The sequence below is a fragment of the Papilio xuthus genome, unplaced genomic scaffold (genome assembly GCF_000836235.2).
Source record: "Papilio xuthus unplaced genomic scaffold, Pxut_1.1 DF827597.1, whole genome shotgun sequence".
Lineage (NCBI taxonomy): Eukaryota > Metazoa > Arthropoda > Insecta > Lepidoptera > Papilionidae > Papilio > Papilio xuthus.
The window spans coordinates 679,014-701,342 of record NW_013531052.1 but is presented as its reverse complement, the minus strand read 5'-3'; the positions used below and the strand labels follow the sequence as shown (position 1 = coordinate 701,342).

Sequence of the window (22,329 nt, the reverse complement as noted above, 5' to 3'; positions counted from 1 at the left end):
TATATTTTGTTAGCGAAGGGCACACTGTACGCTGTATCGTGCAAATTCGTTTTAAGAGCGGCCAATTTTTTTAGATTTTTTTCGACAGTAGCCTTTTTCACAATTCCCTAAGTGATGAGATCCGGCCGAACCCCGGCCGTCATAACGTTTGTAATACCATTTTACGACCAGCTTAGGACGTAACTTATACATATTTTGAATAACTTTACGCCCTGCTTAGAAAAGAATTACTACCGCCCTCTCGCTGCGATAAGCTTACATGACTATAAATTTGCAATGCGCCGATTTTCATATAAATTTATTCAATTTTACTATATCTTTACTGTCGTAAGCAATCGTTCTGTCTAACAATAATCCTTACCTAGAGCATTCTATTATTAAATTTATCGCAAAACACATTAATTAAACTATTGGCTCTACGCGGAGATAAATGTGGTGCGAACAATGTACGAACAAAACGAATGTATGACAATGTTACTGGCAATTTAATTCACAGGTATCAAATGCAGAGTACGTAATCTGTTATTAAATCTGACTCTATTATTTATCTTGAATTATCTTATGTGCATCTTGAATTTATGAAATGCACCATAGGTTTTGTGACTATCAAGTTTTTTTACTAAAAAGCGACCTTAAAATTTTGAAACAATTATACTGAGATGAGATGCTAATTTTTACTTACAGGAAATTGAATTACGGGATATCTTCGAAAATCAAATGTAATTTAAATTCTGCTCATCTCGGGAAATATGGAAATTTCATAACGGATTCAAAAATAGGTGTAACATAAGGTTATAAATTGTGAGGTCAGCTCACGTGCGCTTACAAACAATCAGTCGTTAGACGCCGTAACATCCCTAAAACGATTTGATTAAACTCATAAAACTGGCTGTAGGTACATTCTTAGTACCGCTGCCGGCCGCGCGCCGCCGGGCCGCGGTAGCAAGCAGTAACTCACCCTACCCCTAGCTTCGTCCCGCACAGACCCCGCTCAGGCCCCGCTACCTCGCCACTACCGCCACCTTTTAATAACACAGTCGACTGATTCTACGCCCAACATTAACATAACGAATATTACTATCTCAATATTCATATTTCTGTTCGTTTGGACTGAATATTTTTAAGCTGAGTAAATTGAAAAACAAACTTAGTAAAAGAATATGTATGACTATGCTAAACAGTAGAGATACCAGTAATAAGTAAGATGTATAGTTGTATTTTATGTTATAAAATTGACATTTATAGTCACTTTCTATGAGGGTTGTATTGAACAATACTCTTTTCATAGGTATGTAATTTGTTTGTCCGCAAGGCCGCGTTAGTTCCGAGTTATTTTCGAAACGGCTGGACCGAATTTGACGGGAAGGTAGCTAATACACGCGAGCGGGTTATAGGCCTTATTTTTTTGATTTCGCGGTGACAAGGCCGGGCGCGACCGCCAGTTTAAAATATAATAATTATGCGTCCCGACCTCGTTGTGATACCTAAGGGAAGAATTTAATAATGGCAAGTACTTACATCACTAGTTGAAAACACACAACATAACGCAACACTAGTCCTAAATCTTAATAATGTATCACCATGGTTTAGGTATAACTTATGGACTTTACATTTTCGCTGTTAAATTCTCATTAAATAATTTTATTCACCGCAACGTACCTTTGTTGATCGTCAAAAACATTGGTGCTTGTTAAAATTTATACTCGAATCGAAATTACAAACTTCATCAAGGAGCCACACTCCACGAACATTATTGTTCAACTTTAGATATTACGAAACATTTAAGAACTTTAATTTGGAGCGTGAATAATGTACGATTATATTGTACAGAAAGTTATTATCTTATTCTCCACGTTTTGATATATTGTCCCGTTTTCGCTGATACTGATTGCAGCCCCTATATTGGATGTTGTTAGTTGTTACCGAGTATCGAATCCCCAGGCTTACTTACGCTGGGAGTGCGTGCACGTCAAAGTTAGCTAACCGCCCTTAAGAAAGTTGCTGAAGTTGGCTCCCGTCGGAGATGTGCCGTGCCGTGTCGTGACGCCTTGAGACGCCCGACCTCGTGTAAACTCTAATCCCGCAGATGATACTCGGCTTAAACAGCTTTATACTACGTCCGCTAGAGGTTATACGACTCATTTTTCCCTTATTAACATCCCATATTTTATACAATAATGGAAATATATACTAAAAGCACTAATCTGTTCAAAATAAATGCACGACCAATAAAATGAACTTAATACGTTACGTTAGCTAAGTGTTATATCGAATGATGTTAGGAAAGCAGGGGATAGCAGCAGGATGGGCGTCGTCGCGCTCCGGCGCGCGTGAATGGCGGCCGCGTCGCATTATCAGCCGTCACTCTGGCCGACAGGTGTCGCCTTCAGCCAACTCGAGAGTAAATTACTAGCTCCGAAGTCGCTGAATCAACCCGACTTCCTAATCGATTCTAGAATCACTCGCTCATGGACCGAATTGCTACCGACTTAAATGGTTGCGGAATGTTATAAATTAAAACTATTCTTAACTATCTAAGTTGTTTATTCGCTTAATCTCAGTAATGTGTGTTAAAAATACACAAAAAGGTTATGCTAATACTTATAAAGTAATTTTCCTTGAGATATTTAAAGTTACTTGGAATGCGCACATCGTAATATTCTGCTCTGTGTTAATTCCTAGCCCGCACACAGGTGTCTGATCGTATAGCCGTTGTTTCTACAATGAACAGTAGTAACATCTTGCATGCTAAGCGCGAGCTACGAGCTCGTTTTCGTATTTAAATAGGGAAATGGGAAACAGACTCGGCGAGTCGACGAAGCACTGGTGCCGTGGTATTGTTTTAATTAAAGTAATTGGAGGAGGCGCGTTGAGAGCCGACTCCCGCTCGGTATGATCTGTGCCTTGAGGATTTACACCAATTTAAGACCGAGCTCAGTGAGCCGTCAATTAATGCTCGACGAGAAATGCTCGATAGCACATCGGATTGCAAATCATCCAGCCGTCATTAATTTATATTTTAAAAATGTACTACTATAACAAATTGTTAAAAAATTATCTGTTTTATCTGAACACAGAACATATTATACAATACTAGTATAGTTGTCCACCGATACGACAACATAAGAAAAAGAAACTGACGCTAACAAAAAGCAACCAAAGATAAACGGAAACAGACCCGTTCGTAGAGAAAAGTAGAGACGCTCTTGCTTCAGAAAACTTTGCGGACAGTCACTCTTTGGCCATTCTTTGTAGATACGTGCCTCCCCGATCCCCGCTAACAATATAAAGTTTTGAGCAAAACGTACGTATGACACAAGTAAGATTTAGTAGAGCGCACGGCCGGGTTTTTCATGGTTTTTTTTTGTTGCCAACGGCTTCTAATGCTATTTATTTTAAACCTAAACATAAAAAAATCCTTTCCTCTTCTTTTAAGTTTTTTTTTACTTTGTGTGGACATTAGCACAATCAACATATGGCAAATCAAATTTAGATGAATTTTTCGTATAAAGTTGATTTTATACATTTTCTAGGATTTGAAGTGATAAAAAGCTGTGAAGTCTTTATTCGGAATAGAGTAACAACCGTCGGGTCAAAAGAAGTTAGAGCAACAAATAAATAAACAACAATCGCATGACCCAAATTCGATGGCTCCCGACCTGATAAATATTTTTTTCGAGTGTCACTTTTCCTTATAGGAATTAGGAATTAAAAATAAATATTTATTATGTGCTTTATTAATATTTTTCAGACGTATTATAGAATGTCAGAAGTTTAATATTCTAATTAAACTTAAACGCTCGAAATATTTTAGCTCGATGCGAAGTCGGTACCTTTTTGTATACACAAAAAGCAAATGTTTTATTATGAAGTAAAGATTGGATTAATCCTTGCTAGCGAGAAGCAATTGTAGAAGTTACCTTAAAGTAATCAAGCAATCCGCACCCACAAATGAAAATTCATGATCAACGAGTACCGTGTTTATAAATTCTTGTAGGTATCTTTTTCGACCGTTGTATAAACAAATTATGGAAATATATTCCGGTAAAGATGCCTTTATTTGTTTAATATTAGTCTTTAATCGTTTACTAAAAAAAGCGGACAAATGTATATTAAATACCGAAACAAAACAAATAAAAGGAGGTATTACGTATTGTAAATACAGTGTGAACTTTCCTAAACTGGGTAACATATTTACATATACGTTATTTTTAGAATTGTGAAATCGCGAAGTGGCAAAACAGAATTTAATATTGGTAAAAGGGTTGACGGCGCGGGGAGGTGGGGGCGCAGCGCGGCAGTTGACGCGTGCCTTTGCTAGGAGTTTTTTTGGCCACATTCCAAAATCAATATCTTCGGATATACAGGCCGTCGCGCGTTTTGCACTAATCTTACCAAAAGAGCAGCCTGCACTCGAAATAGCCCACTTAATTTGTTATCGCAACGAAAACCCACCAACATTTTTATTTTGATGATTGTAATTTGACTTTCCAGTGATTTTTTATAAACAAAAGATTATATTTTACAAGTTTTTTGATTCATGAAATTTCATGAAGCCCTTTTTATTTGATACCCATGTTGGAGTGGTTTCAGAAAACTATGTGATCCGCCACTTTAAGACGGCGGCCCGGACCAATTCGAATTGATTTAAAAAAATCATTGTTAGCGAATTAAGAATATTAAAATATATAAACTGATACATATAGTAGGGAGCGACCTCAAAGCGAATAATTTGCACTTGGATTACGTCTGTACACATTACTTCTTCTTCCTTTTCTATAACATGTAGGCTGTAAGTAGATATCATAACGACTTTTACGACAGATATCATTATCGCGGTGCCAAAATACCGCATAGAAATGAAAACGTTCGAGGACACGTGAATGAATAATACATGAAAATAAATCTTTCCGTAGGCGTCTCTTTTTCTGAGTTGATTTCTCTGTAGGTAAATACTCGTATTCTTTGTGATAAGATCAACAAAAGTAATAAAAAGATATAAACTCGGAGTCTTGTTTACAGTTGTATTTTTTTTCTTTAAAGGTGCGTATGAAAGTAAATTTTATTTGTATTTGTGAATAATCATATTAAGACACATGAATCCAAATGAAATAATCGTTTTGAATCAAATTAACAGCGAGTGGAAAGGGCACGGCGGCGAAGAGGGCGCCGGCGATGCGAAGCGATGCGCCGTGCTTGAGAGCTCGGTTCATTTAAAGGCACTTGAATGTAATTGCAGAGCGACTAAGACTTAGCCTCGACGCGGCGCCGGCCTTTAGCGGACGAAAAGAACTTTTAATGGTATGCCTTTATCGACGTCCTATGAATATTCGTGCATTCGACTCCACCAAAGACTCGGAATTCCACAAATTTACAGACATTCGATATCCCATAAGTTATGTGATCAACATACGACGATATTCGCTTTACACTTTAGCTCGCTAAAATGAACGTAGATCGTTTGATTTCCAAAATCTAAGATAGCGATTGCAATTTAGTCGGAAACGCAATAAATAGCTCGGGTGGCGCCGCTTGACCCACTTCCTGTTACACGCCGAAACGCCTGCGATTTAATCGTGCCCTGCCCCACTCCATCCTTCCGCCGAGACCCCACACGTTTCGTTTCTTTGCCCATAATTATTAAATCCATTCCTTACGAGCCAAGAAAGAGGCACGACTAAAATAAATCATGTCTCCGATTTAATGTAATACCCTTCTCGTGGACATCTTTTAGATGAGAGAAATTCTACTCGAACGTTCATGCGGCATAATGCTTGAAATTCCGAAAGAAACCGAGATTGAATTTACGACCCAATAATATGTAGACTGTAAATCTAAAGCAAAACAACTAATTTTGCAAAAGCGTAACCGTAGTAAAATGATAAATACAGCAAAAGAAGTAGAAGATGTGGGCGGTATTCGGTTTATGTCGTGCGGACGCCGCGCTGCTCGCGTCTGACGGGTGGCGGAAATTGCGAGGCGCGTGTCGTGCGCTGCCGCCCGCCGCACGCCGCGCGCCCTCCTCGTGCCCGTGACGTGTGCTTGCCGCTGCGCTCCGCTGCCTTGCCGCCTCGTCGCGCCGCCCCGCTGCCTTCAGTTAAACTGCTGTACAACTCCAGTGCGACTTTTCCTATTTCTATAATAATAAATTTGCATGCTTTTAATACAATAATAACAGTAATATTTATGTATATGTACATAATTATCATAGTGTATACCATAAGTATAGTATGAGTATGAACGTAATTATACCCATAAAAAAGGTCATTGGAACCAATTTTTAACACTTACTTGCAATATTTACACGTAATCCTGCTTACATCGAGACACAGGGCCGTCTCTCAATATCAACTCAATACGACCTCGTGTTTCGCCCGTTTTTACTCATAACAAAGAAGTTGCTCCGAAATATTTTTGTGAAACTTTCATGAATATATTAGCCATAAATGTGACTAAAGGAATCTATTCCCCGTTGCGAATGGCATCGCCTCGCATCCCGCAGCCCCCGTCCACCCTTCCGACACGTGAATAACAACGCACCGTACACTGTATTGCTTAAATCACTTGAAAATTTATTTTTAAATGTTTTATTTCCCGTTTATCAAAAAAGTAAGGTTTATTTCTTTGCATTCCGTTATATCATCAGTGATTATTTATTGCCGCGACTAGTGCCTCATTGTTAATAAATAATTATTGAACAAAATCTCCTTTAAAAATTTTGAAATAACACGTTCCGTATTTCACAAGTATAATAAAAGACTTTATACCTCCATATCTAAACACTCATACTTGTCGGTTTCCTCACTTACATGATGTTTGTCATTTGAAAGCGTGCGGGTCGCCCTCTTTGTGATTTCTCAAGAAATTCTGCACTTGTTCGGTTTTCGAGAGTTAAAAGTTGTCCAGTACTCTATAAAGGGAAGGGGTTGGGTAGCAGCGAATCTTACTTCACGAACTAGACTGCGGGGACAGGTGCAGCGTAAGGCGTTTATAAAAGAATTTAGAAATATTGTTTCATCGCTCCGCCTCGCATTCGCTTTAAAGAATTCGTTTCCATTGCACAGATTTATTCCTTCCAAAGACTTTTCCGTCAGTATAACACATTTGTTTTATGCAAATAATATATTAATAGAAAACGGTGGAATAGACATAGATAAAATGTTTTCAATTAACGTCCGTAAATTTAGTACTGGTCTTTATTTTAATATGTTTGCAGCGGACACGCAAATTATTTGAAATGAATTGTGTCCACTTCGTTATTGGACGCAGCTGCGGATGCACGAACTCTATATATGTTCAAATAAAATATTTCGAGGCAAATTGTGTGAATAGCGCTAATAATTCATTGCTTTTATGATGCCTTTTATTATTGTAAACTGATTTTATTACCAAATTCATGTTTGTTTATACATTTTTTATCACAAAATTTCGTTAAGTTAATTTTTTTAAGAAATAATCTAATCATTAGATAATAAACTTATGTAAAAAAGAAGTATAAAGAAATTATATTTCCAATTTTTTGACATATATATAATATATAAATACATTTATATTATAACATTTCACTAAATATTTAGTTTAAACATAGCCGTTTCTTACTAATGAACATTTGCAGATAACCTCATTGTAATATTGATGTAATATTGTACTACTGATTACACAATATATTAAAATTTGGTGAACTCGTAACATTAGTGTGTAAGATTGAGTGGAAGTGGGCTATGATTTGCAAAAGGATCGATTAGTTAGTAGGTACGGGGGCGAGTCGCGTGCACCGGGGCCATAGCGCCGGCGGCGGCGGGCGGCGGGCGGCGAAGGCGGCCCGGCACTGCCTTCCGGCGAAACGCGAAGAATGTTGCCGATAGATTAACTTCTGATCTCTTTTCCGATATTATAGCGCAGCGCTTATGTAAGGAATTCTAAACGCGTCAATCTGGTTTGAGGATAAGTGCACACATTTGTTTCCTATCTCTACATCGTTATATTACTCCAATGGAATGTAAATTTGAATGAATGAAAATGAAAAAGAAAAAATTACTTTTACGTACTTTAAAGTACGATAGTACGATATTACGATATTACTAAAAATAAGCTTATTAATATAATATATAATATAATATAGTAATATCGTGACTTGAAATATTGTAAAAAATCTACAATAAATTAAAATATTTTTGTAAGAAGAAAAAAAACTTGATTTTTTTTTCATTTAAATCTTTTTGTTTACGAAAGACATAAATTGGAAAAATAAAAATAGTCAAAGATTAAACCACATACACATATTTAAAAAAAGAAATGATTGCTATTAATTGCGTAGAACTGCGCTAAGAAGCGCCGTAGCGCTACGTGTTCCTTGTAGACATATGTGAAGACATGTTTTTGTAAGTATTAATGACGCAGAAAAGGTAATAAAAATGGCATGGAAATGAGTAAGGGATAAAAAATGTTACATAACTGTTATATAAAGTAACTGTCGCGTGATTTACTGAAAGAATCACGAAAGTGCTACGATTGTTTGCGTATCTGTGACATTACTTCTTAACCTTTGCTTAATATCGATTACGACGTTCATATAATGATTTGACATTTTCATACTCAGTACTCTTATGGCTAAAGGCCAAATTCCACTATCAAGACTTATGATTAATATGAAGTTTATTTTAATTACTTTATATAAAGACTATAAAAATGAATATACAGGTTCTTCTGTATCTGGATCGATTATTGGCGTCCATCGTAAATACCGAAATGGTCCCTTATATGCAAACCAATTATATTTTAATAAAAAAATCGTACAAATCTAGACAAATAATATAAAAATAAGAATATATCTGCTGACTCGCTACTGTACTGAGTAACAGTTTAGTAATGTAAAATAGGTGTCGCCCGTGACTCCGCCCGCGTACTGTCTTGACTAATGCCTGGCAGTGCACAGTGCACTCCTAAAAATCCATTGCTGATACCTTGATCAAAATTAATAATAGCAGCTTTTTGGGAGTGTAGTGTGTAGTCACAGACAACGTTGTGAGCGGCAGCAGGCGGGGCAAGCTCACTCTGCGGCTTGTTTGCCTACAAGTGAATTCCATTAGATTCCATTTCGTGTACCCCGGGACCGTGCTTCATTCATATCCCATTAACTGATCGATTCACAAGTGCTTTACTATATGTAGGACTATCAAATACCTCTACATTTACTCTCCCTCCACATTTGATAGATTTGTATTAAAATTCAAATTTAATTAGTTTGTTAACAAAATTCTACGTATGTATTATGAAATATTATTTGATCTAAGTATCAAACTATAAACTCCCACCTACACTTTCTCATGAAAATCTCATACATGTAGAAAAAAATCGTGTAATTACACATGTGTACTTATGAGTTGAAGTTAATGGAAATAAAGGATTCGAAAACAATGTAATAAACAGTAACAGGCCTCTGGGTAATCGTAATAACTCGACATGGAAACTCATTTTGTGACACAAAAATGTACTTCACCGTTTACAAGTGTATTAAACTGTGCGCGGTGCCGGTGAAACAATAATTAAATTTTCCCTCGACTCCTGGCTACGGAGTGCGGTGTTTCATCAACCCGGCACTAACTCGCGGCTAGGCGCCGCGCCTCAAATATTTAATTCCTGCCAGCCATTGTACCCTAATGCACCGGAAATGAAATCTTGCGACTTGCGACACGACCTATTGCTACTTTATAATTTCATCAAACGAATTTCTTCGTTTAAGTGGATTTCTCTTTGATTCCAAACACTTATTGTTTGTATGTTGTCTAATTTAGACAAAAGTATCTGAAATACTTTTCGCATATCTTGGAATATAATTAATTATGAGCTTTGTTATCACATTTCAAAAACACCTCCACGAGCATGTAGGACATCGCCGTACAAGAATCGAGCGAGTTGCGAGGACGGCAATAATTGGCGCGATTCCTTCGCCGCTGCCTTATTTCCATCTTATTACCGGCACCGTAGCGATATTAAAGCGGGCGCTACTTTACCACCCGCCCGCCGCGCCGCCTCTACGCCTCTACGCCCAGTCTTTCAGTCCGTGAATTAGGTTAATGGCCTGCCAGGTGATTTCCTCCTGAGCCGTTTTCGGGTAAAACGACGCCGCCTCCGAACACCAATGTCACTGAAAAAACTCAAAAATTAACTTTTATATAGTTCATACATAAAAATGACGCGACCTAATAACCATTCGCTGCGCTTTTGAATTTATATTCCACTACATACATCGAAGCCTACTCGATCAGATTCACAATACAAACGTTGAATAATTTAAATAACGTGTGATTTATCGTCGCGAATATAGAACAGTGTATGTGTTTCATACTTATTTTATGTGATGGAGGGTACCCAGGGACTTTTGATTTATGATACGAAGTCGCGCCACCGGCGGCGGCGGCGGCTGCTAACGCCTCCAGCGTTTTTGCGACCCTCCGCTCGCATCAGGCACGCTGTCAAAGCAACTCGGATATAACCAATCATATTACACTGTCTCTTTACATTCACGTCTAAATAACATTAATGGCATAGTTAAAGTCCTTTGTTCGACGTGATCAAAGGGCCTCGGAATTTCGAGGCCTAAAACAGTACGAGTATCTACGCAATTAATTTACTTTGAAATAGACTTTTAAAAAAATATGTGTGTTATTTAAAAGCAACATTGTACATTATTAAATTTATAAGCCTAATAAATCTTATGATAGGCTCACGAGATAATAAACGTAAGAAAATATTGTATTTTACAATAAAGAATTAAATTTTTGGATATACTGGAATCAAAATGTATATCGAATGAATGATTGAATGATTTACGCTATAGTCTGTCCGTATCATGATGATATAATAAATTTGAAAATTCAGTTAGGATGGGTTGGACAAGATCGGTTACGTTTTTTTTTCGAATTTTATTCTCATAGAACATGAAATCGTTAACTTCGTGATAAATTATTTTTAATAAGAATACATATAAAATAATTTCTTCTCCTTAATATTCAAAATCAAACGTAAAACTTTAAATCAAAATTCAAAAATGATAAAGAAAAAATAATTATGAAGGTAAGATAAACTAAACAATTGAAATTTTAAAATATATGTATAAAGATGTAACTTTCAATGCCGTTTTTTTTTAATTATATTCAAATCAATTTACCATTTCAAGGAGATATAACGATATAAAGTAGAACAATTAAAATTTTTCCTTATAATGATGCGAGTCCCATCTTTTGTTCCGTCAACAATCGTCATATAGTCCGCCATATTGCCTTATAGAGCTTAACTCAAAGAAGACAAATAAAACTACAATATTTCGTATAGAGCTGGAAATTTGTAGGTATGTTCGGAACACCATTTTATGTGAAATGTCCCCATCGATCCCCTACTTAGATTCAGTATATTTTAATATACCCATATAGAATAATAATTCTAGTTGTGGAGTAGTGAATAAAAATCCATACTAAAATGACTATCATCCTTTTGTGGTCTATGCTAAAGTAAATCTAAATAATTGAAGTATCGAACTTTTCAACTAAAATATGAGTTTTTAAAACTATTCTTATGCTTCAAATTTAATTTCGCTGAAAATTTATTATTGAAGGCTTGACTTTTCTTTTCAAGTTTCATCAAAAGCTTGAAGGTTCAGTAAAATAATAATTGTTTTTATGACAAAATAACGATCTTAAATTTACTGTATGAGCATTTTCTCGAAAAATATTTCTTGGGTTATATGTCGATTTGTAATTTTTTTTTAATAAGAGTGAACTGGATTCCCGAGAAACCTCTATAAGTAAAAGTCTTTGTTCGGTCCTGACGGAGGAGCTTCATAAGCAAAAGCTCGGGTTAAAGAGAAACCACTATAAAGGAGAAAAATATCGCGGTTTGAGTATGTAATGTACAGAAACCGGTCTATTGAAGACTCATAGTAAAGTAAAATATTTAGTACAATTATCTTATTTATCATTTGTATTTAATACTGTACTAAAATTTTAAAAACTAAAAAACGAGATTGTCAGATAAAAACACGTACGAATCTCATTCATCAAGAGCATCAAAAGCAAATTGGCCCAAAAAGAAAATTCTTTCCATTGCGAGCTTCTCTTGAACTTGTTCTAAAAACATCCGTAGTGCCGTAAAGTGCTCGAAAGTAAAGTAAAAAAGTTTAATGAAAAGCTTTGAATTCATAACAACATTATTTAACTGACATTTTAATACCATTAGACATTTGCTACTCGCATATGCAAAAAATGTTTGCGTGTGTTTGAAAGGTGTATTAAAGTACGGGTTTTTTAGGTCTTATTTGTTTTCTACCGTAGCCATTTTATTCTTAAGAATTAAGCGAAACATTGCGTTTTTTAATATTTTGTTTACAATAAAATTTTTATAAGTTTATTCGGAAATTAAATGTGCCAGATCTCTCTCACCATTCTGAACTTTTGCACTATATTGATTTAAAAAAAACTAAGTTAAACTCTATACTTTAAAACAAAGCTGGATCATATATATATTTTTAATTTTAATATAATATATAATATTAAATTGTTTTGACGTTTATTTAAATTAACTTAAAAAAAGTATGAAACGAATTTTGTATCTTAAATCTATCTTATTATTATTTTTTTAACATTGCAATAATTTATGAAACGTTTTTATACCGATACCCAATCAATAAAAAATATTATTATGTTTACAAAAATGTTGTTCACAATAGATATTATAAACCTTAGTTTAACATCACATAATATATGCAAAAACATATTTAGTAGGAGTTAATATTAATTAAAACATTAATTTATAACATTACAAACAAGCAACTTAATAATAGCCCTACGTAAGTTAACAGTTCAACGTTATAATAATATTTTAATTTAACATAAAACTTACGGTAAATTATAGTACATTTTCTTGAAACTTCTTTAATAAACTGAGTGCTTGCGTCCCGAGTTTTTTCTTCGTTGATGATCTGCCAGAAGATGTGAAAGCGAAGCAGATGTTAACTACAGCTGGTTGAAGGGGACCAAATGATACATAAATACAATTTGACCCGAAGTCAACCAGCTAAAGCGAACAACGCCAACACTTTCGTCTTACACCAACTGCTTCTTGAAATTCTGCCGCTGCTTTCAGCTTCGAGTTTTCTTCGTTTGCTTGCATCTTGTGTGTCAGTGTCTTCTTAATCTTGTACCAGAAAGCGTTCTTCTTTCTTTCTTTCTAATCAAATCTTGTTGTTTTAAGCTAACAAAACTAAGATACCACATTGACGTGAATAGATGCGTGTTATATTTAGAAACATAGAATTTAGCGTGTGTATATAGTGGAGCGGATGAGTCCAGGAATAGTCGGCGGCGGGTGGACGCGCGGAGCGGTGCGGCGCGGTGCGATGGCAAGGAGGGCGCGCCGCCAGCCACGGCTCCACATATAGGGCTGGTCGCGCCGGCCTGCAAGCAGACGCAGTGTAAGCTTACCGGCGCGAGGCGAGCGGCGCGTGCCGGCGCCGACATTGACGCGCCGCATGTAACCGTACACGCCGCTCGCTATTTCGGTCCCGGCCGCTGCACTAATTCGGGCAGGGTTAACGCGGCGGCCTCCCTGATCGCTCTCGGTCGCTGCACACTTCCGTCTTCGTTCTACACGTAGGCACTCAGACTTCGGCCGAGTCGTCGTTCGGAAAAGATAGCACACGAACGGATGCGGCCCCTCGTCATCAGTCGAGATCGTGTTAGATCCTAACTCGACAACCGCGACGTCATCGACCTGGCGCGAGCCCCAGACGAGGGGTTCGTTGACATCTACTAGATTGACCTTGTATCAATTATTTGACCCAAAAAATATTTACAATTTAACTTCGTAAATATTTTGTAAAAGAAACAAGGCGAAAATGTTTCGGTGAATCTCGCAAGCTATCCGTTCATGAGCAAGGTGACCGACCTCAGGTGTGAGACGCGACGACACCTCAGGTCGCTACTTTACGTCCGCGAATGCATTCCGACCGGCGGCGACACGACATCGCGAACCTACTAACCCCGCGCTGCGAGGGGTTCGGCACCCCGCTACCCTCCGAATCCGGTGACCCTCCCCCGCCCCTTCCCCTTCCGGTCCATCCGAAAGCTTCGAAAATACGCGATGCCTAAACCCGGAATGAACGAAATTTTAGATAAGTAAAAGCTTCTGAAAATTCTACGAAAGACAAAATTTTGTAAAATGCGATCTGGACGCGTTACGATACTAAATGATTGTATGCCTGAGGCCAGAGATAAAGCGTGGTAAAACACGCGGGGCGGGCGGGCGTCACTACGGGCGGCTAGGGCGGGCGGGCCTCGCGTCTCGACTGAGAGGCGCGCAGCATCGCGCCGCCGCGCCGCGCCGGCCCCGCGCCTGTCCTCCCCCGCGCCCGCGCGCCGCTCGCGACCTGCCTGCCGCCCGCCGCCCGCACTACCCCCGCGCTGCCCGGCAACACCCCGCGCCACCCCGGCCGCCCTGCGCCGCCCCGCGCCGCGCCGCACTGTCTACGGCGCCTGCAACCTCGCCGGCCGCGCTACACACCGACCACAACCCCATACACTCGCGAAAAAAGTTAACTCACCCAGAATAATGACCCCGGCTACAATAATTTATACATAGGATTATCACGAATTTTTAAATTGAGTATAAATATATTTCCTTTTATGTTTTATTATTTGATTTGCTATGATTAATCTTGAATTAAGAAACATGATGAAATACACTCCTGATAAGTAAAAGAAAAAAATGCCTAATGTGATTTAGGTATAGTTGTCACCAAAACAAATTTTTAGTAGGTTTTCGATTATTTAGAAAATGTATGCTAGCTGCCGCCCTTTTCCAGTGTAGTGAGATTGCCCATTTCTCTTAGTAAACTCTTTAATTAAAAATACTTCCGACAAAATCTTTTAATTTAATAACAATCTTCGACTTTATTTTAAACCTGTTTAATCTGTAATTAGAATGTTTTTCATTCAGCTATGTTAACCTATAAAAGGCACGGCATAACTCCTCATACTATTTAATCTTGAAAATGTTCATAGTTTTTAGCAATTTGGTATGTTTTCCTGAACATTTTATGCATATAGCGTTAGATGAATATAGAAATGGATATACCGACATATTCATTCTTTATAATAGGAATCTTTATAGGTTTAGTTTGTGCAGTGTACCCAACAACCTCAATTTGCATACAGTTATGTTGTTACAAATGCATCCTGTGGGAACAAGGATCTTTACTTACGCACATAAATCAATAAACGCTGTTCTTGCCGTGTCTCTATTGCCGAAACTCTCGTCCAAAAGGATATTAGGTTTATAATTGCTTTAAAAACACTTAATTTTTTTTGTACAATCTACCAACAATAGCAAGTCGGTGTTATTTAACGATTCAAATAATATATTTTATCTTTGTCTACCTTTATTACAGCTGGGGCGGGTTGTTAGTCAAACTCAATACTCAAAAAAAACTGGACTATATCAAAAATTATTTTGCCATTAGAAAGCTAAATTATCACTTATTAATATAGGCTATATTTATTACTACATTTTTTTAATTCCGCATAAACGAAGGTGCTGGTTAAAGCTTACATAAGTACAGGAATCGCATGTGGTTATATCGTTATTACATGAAGAAGCCTAACAAATTTATTGCTGTTTCTTGCGAAGGAATCATCGTAAACGTCCTGAAATTAAGTGCTTAAAGCTGAATAAATGACGTTGCCTTTTGAAGCAGAGCTACTTAAGGTGCGGCATTCATGAATTGCCTCGTGTACTGTTTCATTACAACATTTGTCAGCCGCGAGTGTTTTCCTCCGATCCAATGTTTGTTCTCGCGTTGCGAACTCACCGGCGCTTGCGGCGCGCATAAACATGATCAGGTTCGATATTCTGTCACAGTTACCGTGATTATTCCAACACGAACGCAATTAGAGAGGAGTGGCGGCCGCCTCCTGTTTGTTTTAATTACGTCGAAATAACGCGGCGCTGCCCGCGACCACACCGCTCCTGATCCGCACCCCGCACCGCCCGCCCGCGCTTCCAGCCTCCACTTTTATTGCAAATTGCAAAGCCAGTTTATGATTAAAAGAAAAACAAACGAATCCTTTATTGAAATCGAAAGCCGCCCAATCCATCCGTGGCGCTTTGTTTGCTTCGCGCCAATACCTTTGATGTGAAAACCGCACTTGTACATTTTTGTTATTTTTAAATACATTATTCATTTAAACAGTTCAATTGCCAAGTGCTACTTAGTCCTCTGTCCGTTTAACAACTCGTTTGTCTTAACGTAAATTAGAAATTTTGGTACCGGTGCAAGCAATGCAACGTGACTCTCACTGTGGCACAGTGTCAGAATTTCAATCTCGCACAAGGCTCACTGGTACAGTAATGGCGTTAATCCAGCTACACACGCACAGTTTTAACTGGACAGTTAGACTGCGACTGAACCATGACTGTGAACGTATGTAGCGGGCAAAAGATGTCTAGAAATCTAAGAGCCCACCCTACGCTCAGATACCGATACTACTTACATACTGATGTTAAGTCATTTAGATGGTTAATAAAATCCCACTTTTGCCTTTACTTAAAGTACTCTTATTCCTTTATTCAAAAGTACTTTTTTGACAAAGATTATTATGAAATAATATAGACATTACTAAGAACCCTCCTAAACAAATAAACAAAGGCCTGTGTACCCTCGCAACAATGCTTTGAAATTAAATGAATTAATTCTGCCGGTAATAGTACCCCTATTATTGTGTGCATGTGATTTACTTTCTTCTATTGTTTCTAGAATAATTCAAATAAAAGATTAAGTACAAAATGTGATAAAAAAAATGTTAGAAGAAAATTTTTCCCATCGAGAAACAATTGAACACGAGGCTTTATCGGAAACTGTCCCAATACATATCTTTAATGTTAATTAGACTATGTTTTTCGTAGCTTTGAACATATTCTTGCATAAATTATACACCCAATAAAATGTGAAAAGAATGTCAAAATAACTTTCTTTGACGCAGCATAAAGTCGTTATATTAAACGTTTATGTATGCTAAAATATTCTGGAAAGCGATCTTTAATGCAAAAGCAAATAAGGTTACCTCTTCCGATATGTATGAGTAAAAGACAAAAAAACTTATTTGTAGCATCAAGCGGGGATTTCTAAAGAGCTCTTTAAAAAATGCAGTCTTCGTGATAGTCATGTTCTTATGAATTCCTATAAAATGTCTTTTAATATCAGACATTACGATGTATAAGATGATATTATATCTTAAAGAGCGTCGGTGGCTAAGGGGTTAAAGCATTTGACTTGTAATCTGTAGGTCCTGGGTCCGAATCCCGCCATGTACCAATTTGTTTTTCGATTTTCGATTTACATATGTACATTTATCCGACGTTCTTACGGTGAAGGAGAACATCGTGATGCAACCTGCATATATTTATCTGCGAAAAAATTAAAGATATGTGTGAAGTCAATCAACCCGCACTGGGCCAGCGTGGTTAACTATGGCCTAATCACCCCTAACTAAGGGTAGGCTCCGAGACCCTCGGTGGGGACGTATAGTAAGCTGATGATGATATTATTATGCACCAATGACTCGATAATTATGATTACTTTTATAATTAAAATTGTATCACTTCGTATCACTATACCACGCTCTCAATTGGATTCATGGATGTTAGCAGTTAAATCAGAGAACACTGTCAAAGTGAAATGACATTGTAAGCAATTTTTTTTTATTTCCTACATATAAATAGTTACGAAGAAAATCCGACACTGTGCCGGTGTACTGGCACAACACTAGCCTTACTAAAATGTCAACGTTTATGTCCCCTCTCTAATCATTCTGACACAGGACTTTGAAACGAAAGCGCGCCATTCGCGCCAAGTGATTCTAACTAATAATGTCTAAAAAAATATAATAATCATTAAGCTTAGTTTTAATATCCTAGTGCACTAGAACATATTCTAGTGCATGTACATCCTAAAACTTGCTTAGCTAACACTAGAGGTTAAGCTAAAGCAACGGTTTGTATCGAGTTTAGTTTTATAGCACGTAGTATCATTGGCCTCCCTACCAGTTTAGCTGTAAAACTCGAAGTACCCAGTACTTCTGCGATAGTTCTAAAGAAAACACATTTCGTAACCCATTGTTTCTTAATTTTCCTAAGTTCATCGCAGCTAGACGGCGGATGGCTCTTTTGTTTCGAATTTTCCTTCCGTTGACGTTCCGGTTAAATTGTCGCATTTTATTTTCCGTCACTTGCGAAGTTCCTCTTTAGTATTCTCCTCTAATGAACAATTAAATGATTCATTTCAGACATTTTCCATCAAGTTCTTTTTAATTACAATGAAATTGTTTTATAAAATGTGCACGATGAGACGTTTTTATTTTAGACTTCAATGTCAATGACCGGCCATCCGTATTCTGATGATTGCAATTCTATATTACAACAAAAATTAGTTATGTATTTACATTAATTATTTGTAAATAAGAAGGCCTTAAAATTGTTATGTTAGGTTAGGAAAAATTAAAATTTCGGTAAGTTTTGTTTTGTCCTCACATACACTAACCGCTGAGTAGATGTAAAAACCAGTAATTATAAGTATCAAATTACTATTCCCACTGTGTGTGTGTGTGTGTGTGTGTGTGTGTGATAACTTACATTTATTTATATCAATCTTTTCTTTTTTGTTTCTCACTCAGAGCACTCACAGGAACCTTGAAAAGGATTTTTATACTACCGGTAATTAATAGCTTGTGTATGTTACTTCAACAATACAACATTTAAATTCTAAGCGTCAGCGGATACTTTTGTTAGAAAATAAATAACATAAGATGTTTGTCACGTAAATTTTATACAAGAAATAATTAATTTAAGAAACCCTTCCAATGATAAAGCGTCACATAAAATCCTACTTGTAGAAGTCAAATTAAATTGTCAGAGACTAAAGATTTTTGTGGCATACAAACAATTACGAGAGACCACAATCAGATACGAATATACGTGAGTGTTTAGCCGTGTCTATATATCAGTTTAGTATAATGTCTCACTAAAGTTTACACAATCATTTAAATTTTGTCTTAATGTCTTCTTATTTTGCTTTATTGCATTTGCAATATTGTATTTATTATTTTGCGTCCGCTTAGATGCAGACGATTAGAAGACGGCATTCGAAGCAAGAGATGGTGAGCGAGTGAGAGGCGTTTAACGGGCTAATTATCAAACAGCTAATGAAGTTTGTATTCAACGGGCGGGCTGCGGAGGGCTCGGAGTGTGCTGGGGGCTCGGGGCTCGGGAGGTTGCCAGAGCTACGTGCCGCGACTGGCAACACTCCCCACCTGATATCTCCCCGCCATCTACAGAAAAATTGCAGAGAAAAAGTTTCATCGCGGGGGAACGTGAATGAAATGAGGAATTGTGTCGGTCGCTTTCGGGATTATTTCCTACGTAAAATTCCTCGAGAACCTTTTCTTTCTATTTCAATTCATCAACACTCCTCTTTGTGCCTTCTGTACACGCAAGTTTTTACTCATTTACATGTTAAGAAAGTCGACATTAATTTTTTTATTAAGGTAATTTAAATACGTTGCTACCAAGATCAATTTACCAACTTAGTTATAATGTCGACGTATGTAATTTAGACGTTGTTATTGAGCTCCATTGACTTTCCAACATAATTTATGGTAACTTAAGTAATTTGCACCGAACGTGGATACACATACATCTTGTTTAGCGCGGAGAGATTAATTATATATGATAATATCTACTGGCATATACTAGACGTAATATATTACATAGCTATCTAGTAAAATATATAAGGTATAATAAAAATAATTCATTATAAAAGGTTTTAGAGAAACATATAGGCTACTGACTTATTAAACTACGTACGACATCTAATAAATTTATCGTGAGGAATAAGAACGTGAATTGACGAAAGACGAAATGGTATATTTACACAATAAAGCAAATAGTAGCATCTTTTTACGTCTTTACCAAAGTGACAGTAAAAACTGCTTGTGCACTTATTTTAGTGATCTTAGATGTAATTTACATACTGAAGTCTTGATACACGCAAAGATTGATGAAATCATTAAAGAATAAAGGTCATTGTATAGAGATTGTAAGCACAAATTAATAATATTAGCCTTGAATATAGGTGTCTAAAAGTTGTAACTAAAGTGGCGGCGGCATTAAATTGCGATACTTTAATGGTGATCAAACGCTCGTTACGTCACAACGCACACCGAGCCCCCATCGACTAATAAATGTTAATGACACAAGCGCATGCCACTACACCGCACAACATATTTTACAATTCATTTCGTCCCTGCAGTATGATAATAATCTGCAATCAATAAATTAAATATCCCCTTTTTTACCTACAACTACTTGTACCATGTAGTTATACTACAGATTAATTTTCGAAAGCCACCTCCCAGTTCGTCATAATCGGAATACAATTCTTCCACTACCATTGTAATCTACTAATAAGTATGTATGCAAAAGTAAATTGATTTTGATTAAAATCATGCTATTTATGTGTTCGTGCGTACAAGAAGCACACGCGTTGAGTAGCTGTTGCGTGATTATGAGTGCAGACGTGCGCGAGCTCATGATTAATTTGAATACACGAGTCGTACGAGCTCATGCACTGTGCTCTGTTACTGTGGACGTGTCTTAAAAGCTTACACTGTTCTAATTTAAATTTATCTCAGTTCTCTACAATCAAAATGCTCCAAAAATATATATTTACGAGGTTGTTTCTAAACGCTCGTACCGCCGCCATTCCGGTCAAAGACCTTAAAGGGCTGTACAACAAAGGCATAAGTTGCGGCTAATTGTTTTAAAAGATAATTTAGCATCGCTTTATTATCCTTTCTGTGGGCCGGCGCAGTCCGCGGCAGGCGGCGCGTTACTGATGGCTTGTTGGCTTGGTCCTGTCTCCCGCCCGGAGCGACCCCGGCCCCGACACGCCTGCCACATGTGCTGCTAATTACTCATTTAAGATACGCTTACCGAAAACATTGTTTAATAGATCTCTGCAGAATATGTAAACTACGGCCCTTAAAATTAATTCAACGTACCCGTATACTTTTAATAACTATTAGGGAAACAGCTAATGTACGCTACTATTTTCATAAAGACCATCTATAGAGATATTAAAACGACGAGTTATTTACTGGGGTGAAATTAATTAATACGTACAAAGCAAAAAAAATATACTAACCCAAAAGCCCCTAGTTTCAAGACAGTTTAGCGAAGCTGAAAATTTGTCAGCAGCGCCTTTCAATGCAAATAGTAACAATAACCATTTAATGTCATAGACAATTTGATCACCATGTCAAATTAGTCCAAGATATTAAATGAGCAATTTATGTCATAAATTTGGATTCAGCGTTAACAAACCGGACGAAATCATGAGTTGTAAAAGAACAGCATCGATGAATCAATTTTATTTTAACTTGATCATGCCATCTGTTGGATAATTGTGAAAATACTTGCTATTGGTTCGTAAACGTTTGTTTCGTACTGAATACATTTCTGTAGATGTCGCATTTGTAGTTAATATTGCCAGGCTTAATAGATAACTTTCTGGTATCAAAGAAAATAGGTACTCTTTTATACTCGATATTTCTATTTAACTTTTTCTTTATGACGACTTATCTAATTTGTTATGTCGTCTCCTGTAACAGTAGTCTTCAAAGGATTTACTAAGATTATATATTAACAAGTAAGTTATGTATCAATATACATATACAGTTACTTAGTGACTAATAAGACAAGTTGTTATATAGAATAAATAATTTATAGAATAATTTATTTATAGATAATCTTAAACTGCTTTGAGACAGACCACAATACCAATTGTATGACTGACTAGCATGTTAAAACGATTAGCTTGTAACTTTAACTTTTGTTAAATGCATCTAAAAACATGCCATACTTGTAATTATTGTAACCTTTGACATTCCAACACACCTCACTCGTCAAAATCGCAATGAAAGCCTCATTCTTAGACACATACATTAAAACGGGAAGAAAGAGTTAGACGGGTGATACTTCCAAAAGATGTCTGATGTGAATATTGCCGCTGGGTACATAAGATACTTTAGTTGTTCAGCTATGCATTTCTAATAATCTCTCTATCTCTCTCTCTCTCTCTCTCTCTCTTCAGCCATATGATGCCCACTGCTGGGCATACCCCTCCTTTAGCTTTAGATATAACCATAGTAAAATGTTTTTGCTTTATCGTATTTAGCAGCATAATGATAATATGTTTAGAATATTTATATTTCATCAAACATA

At 36.9% G+C, this 22,329-nt stretch overlaps 1 protein-coding gene across 1 annotated transcript in view; it reads left to right on the top strand.

Moving 5' to 3' along the window:
* The window catches only part of mib1 (E3 ubiquitin-protein ligase mind bomb 1), a 123,010-nt gene that overhangs the window by 87,312 nt on the left and 13,369 nt on the right, over positions 1–22,329 (top strand). The gene's annotated exons all lie outside the window — the stretch shown is intronic.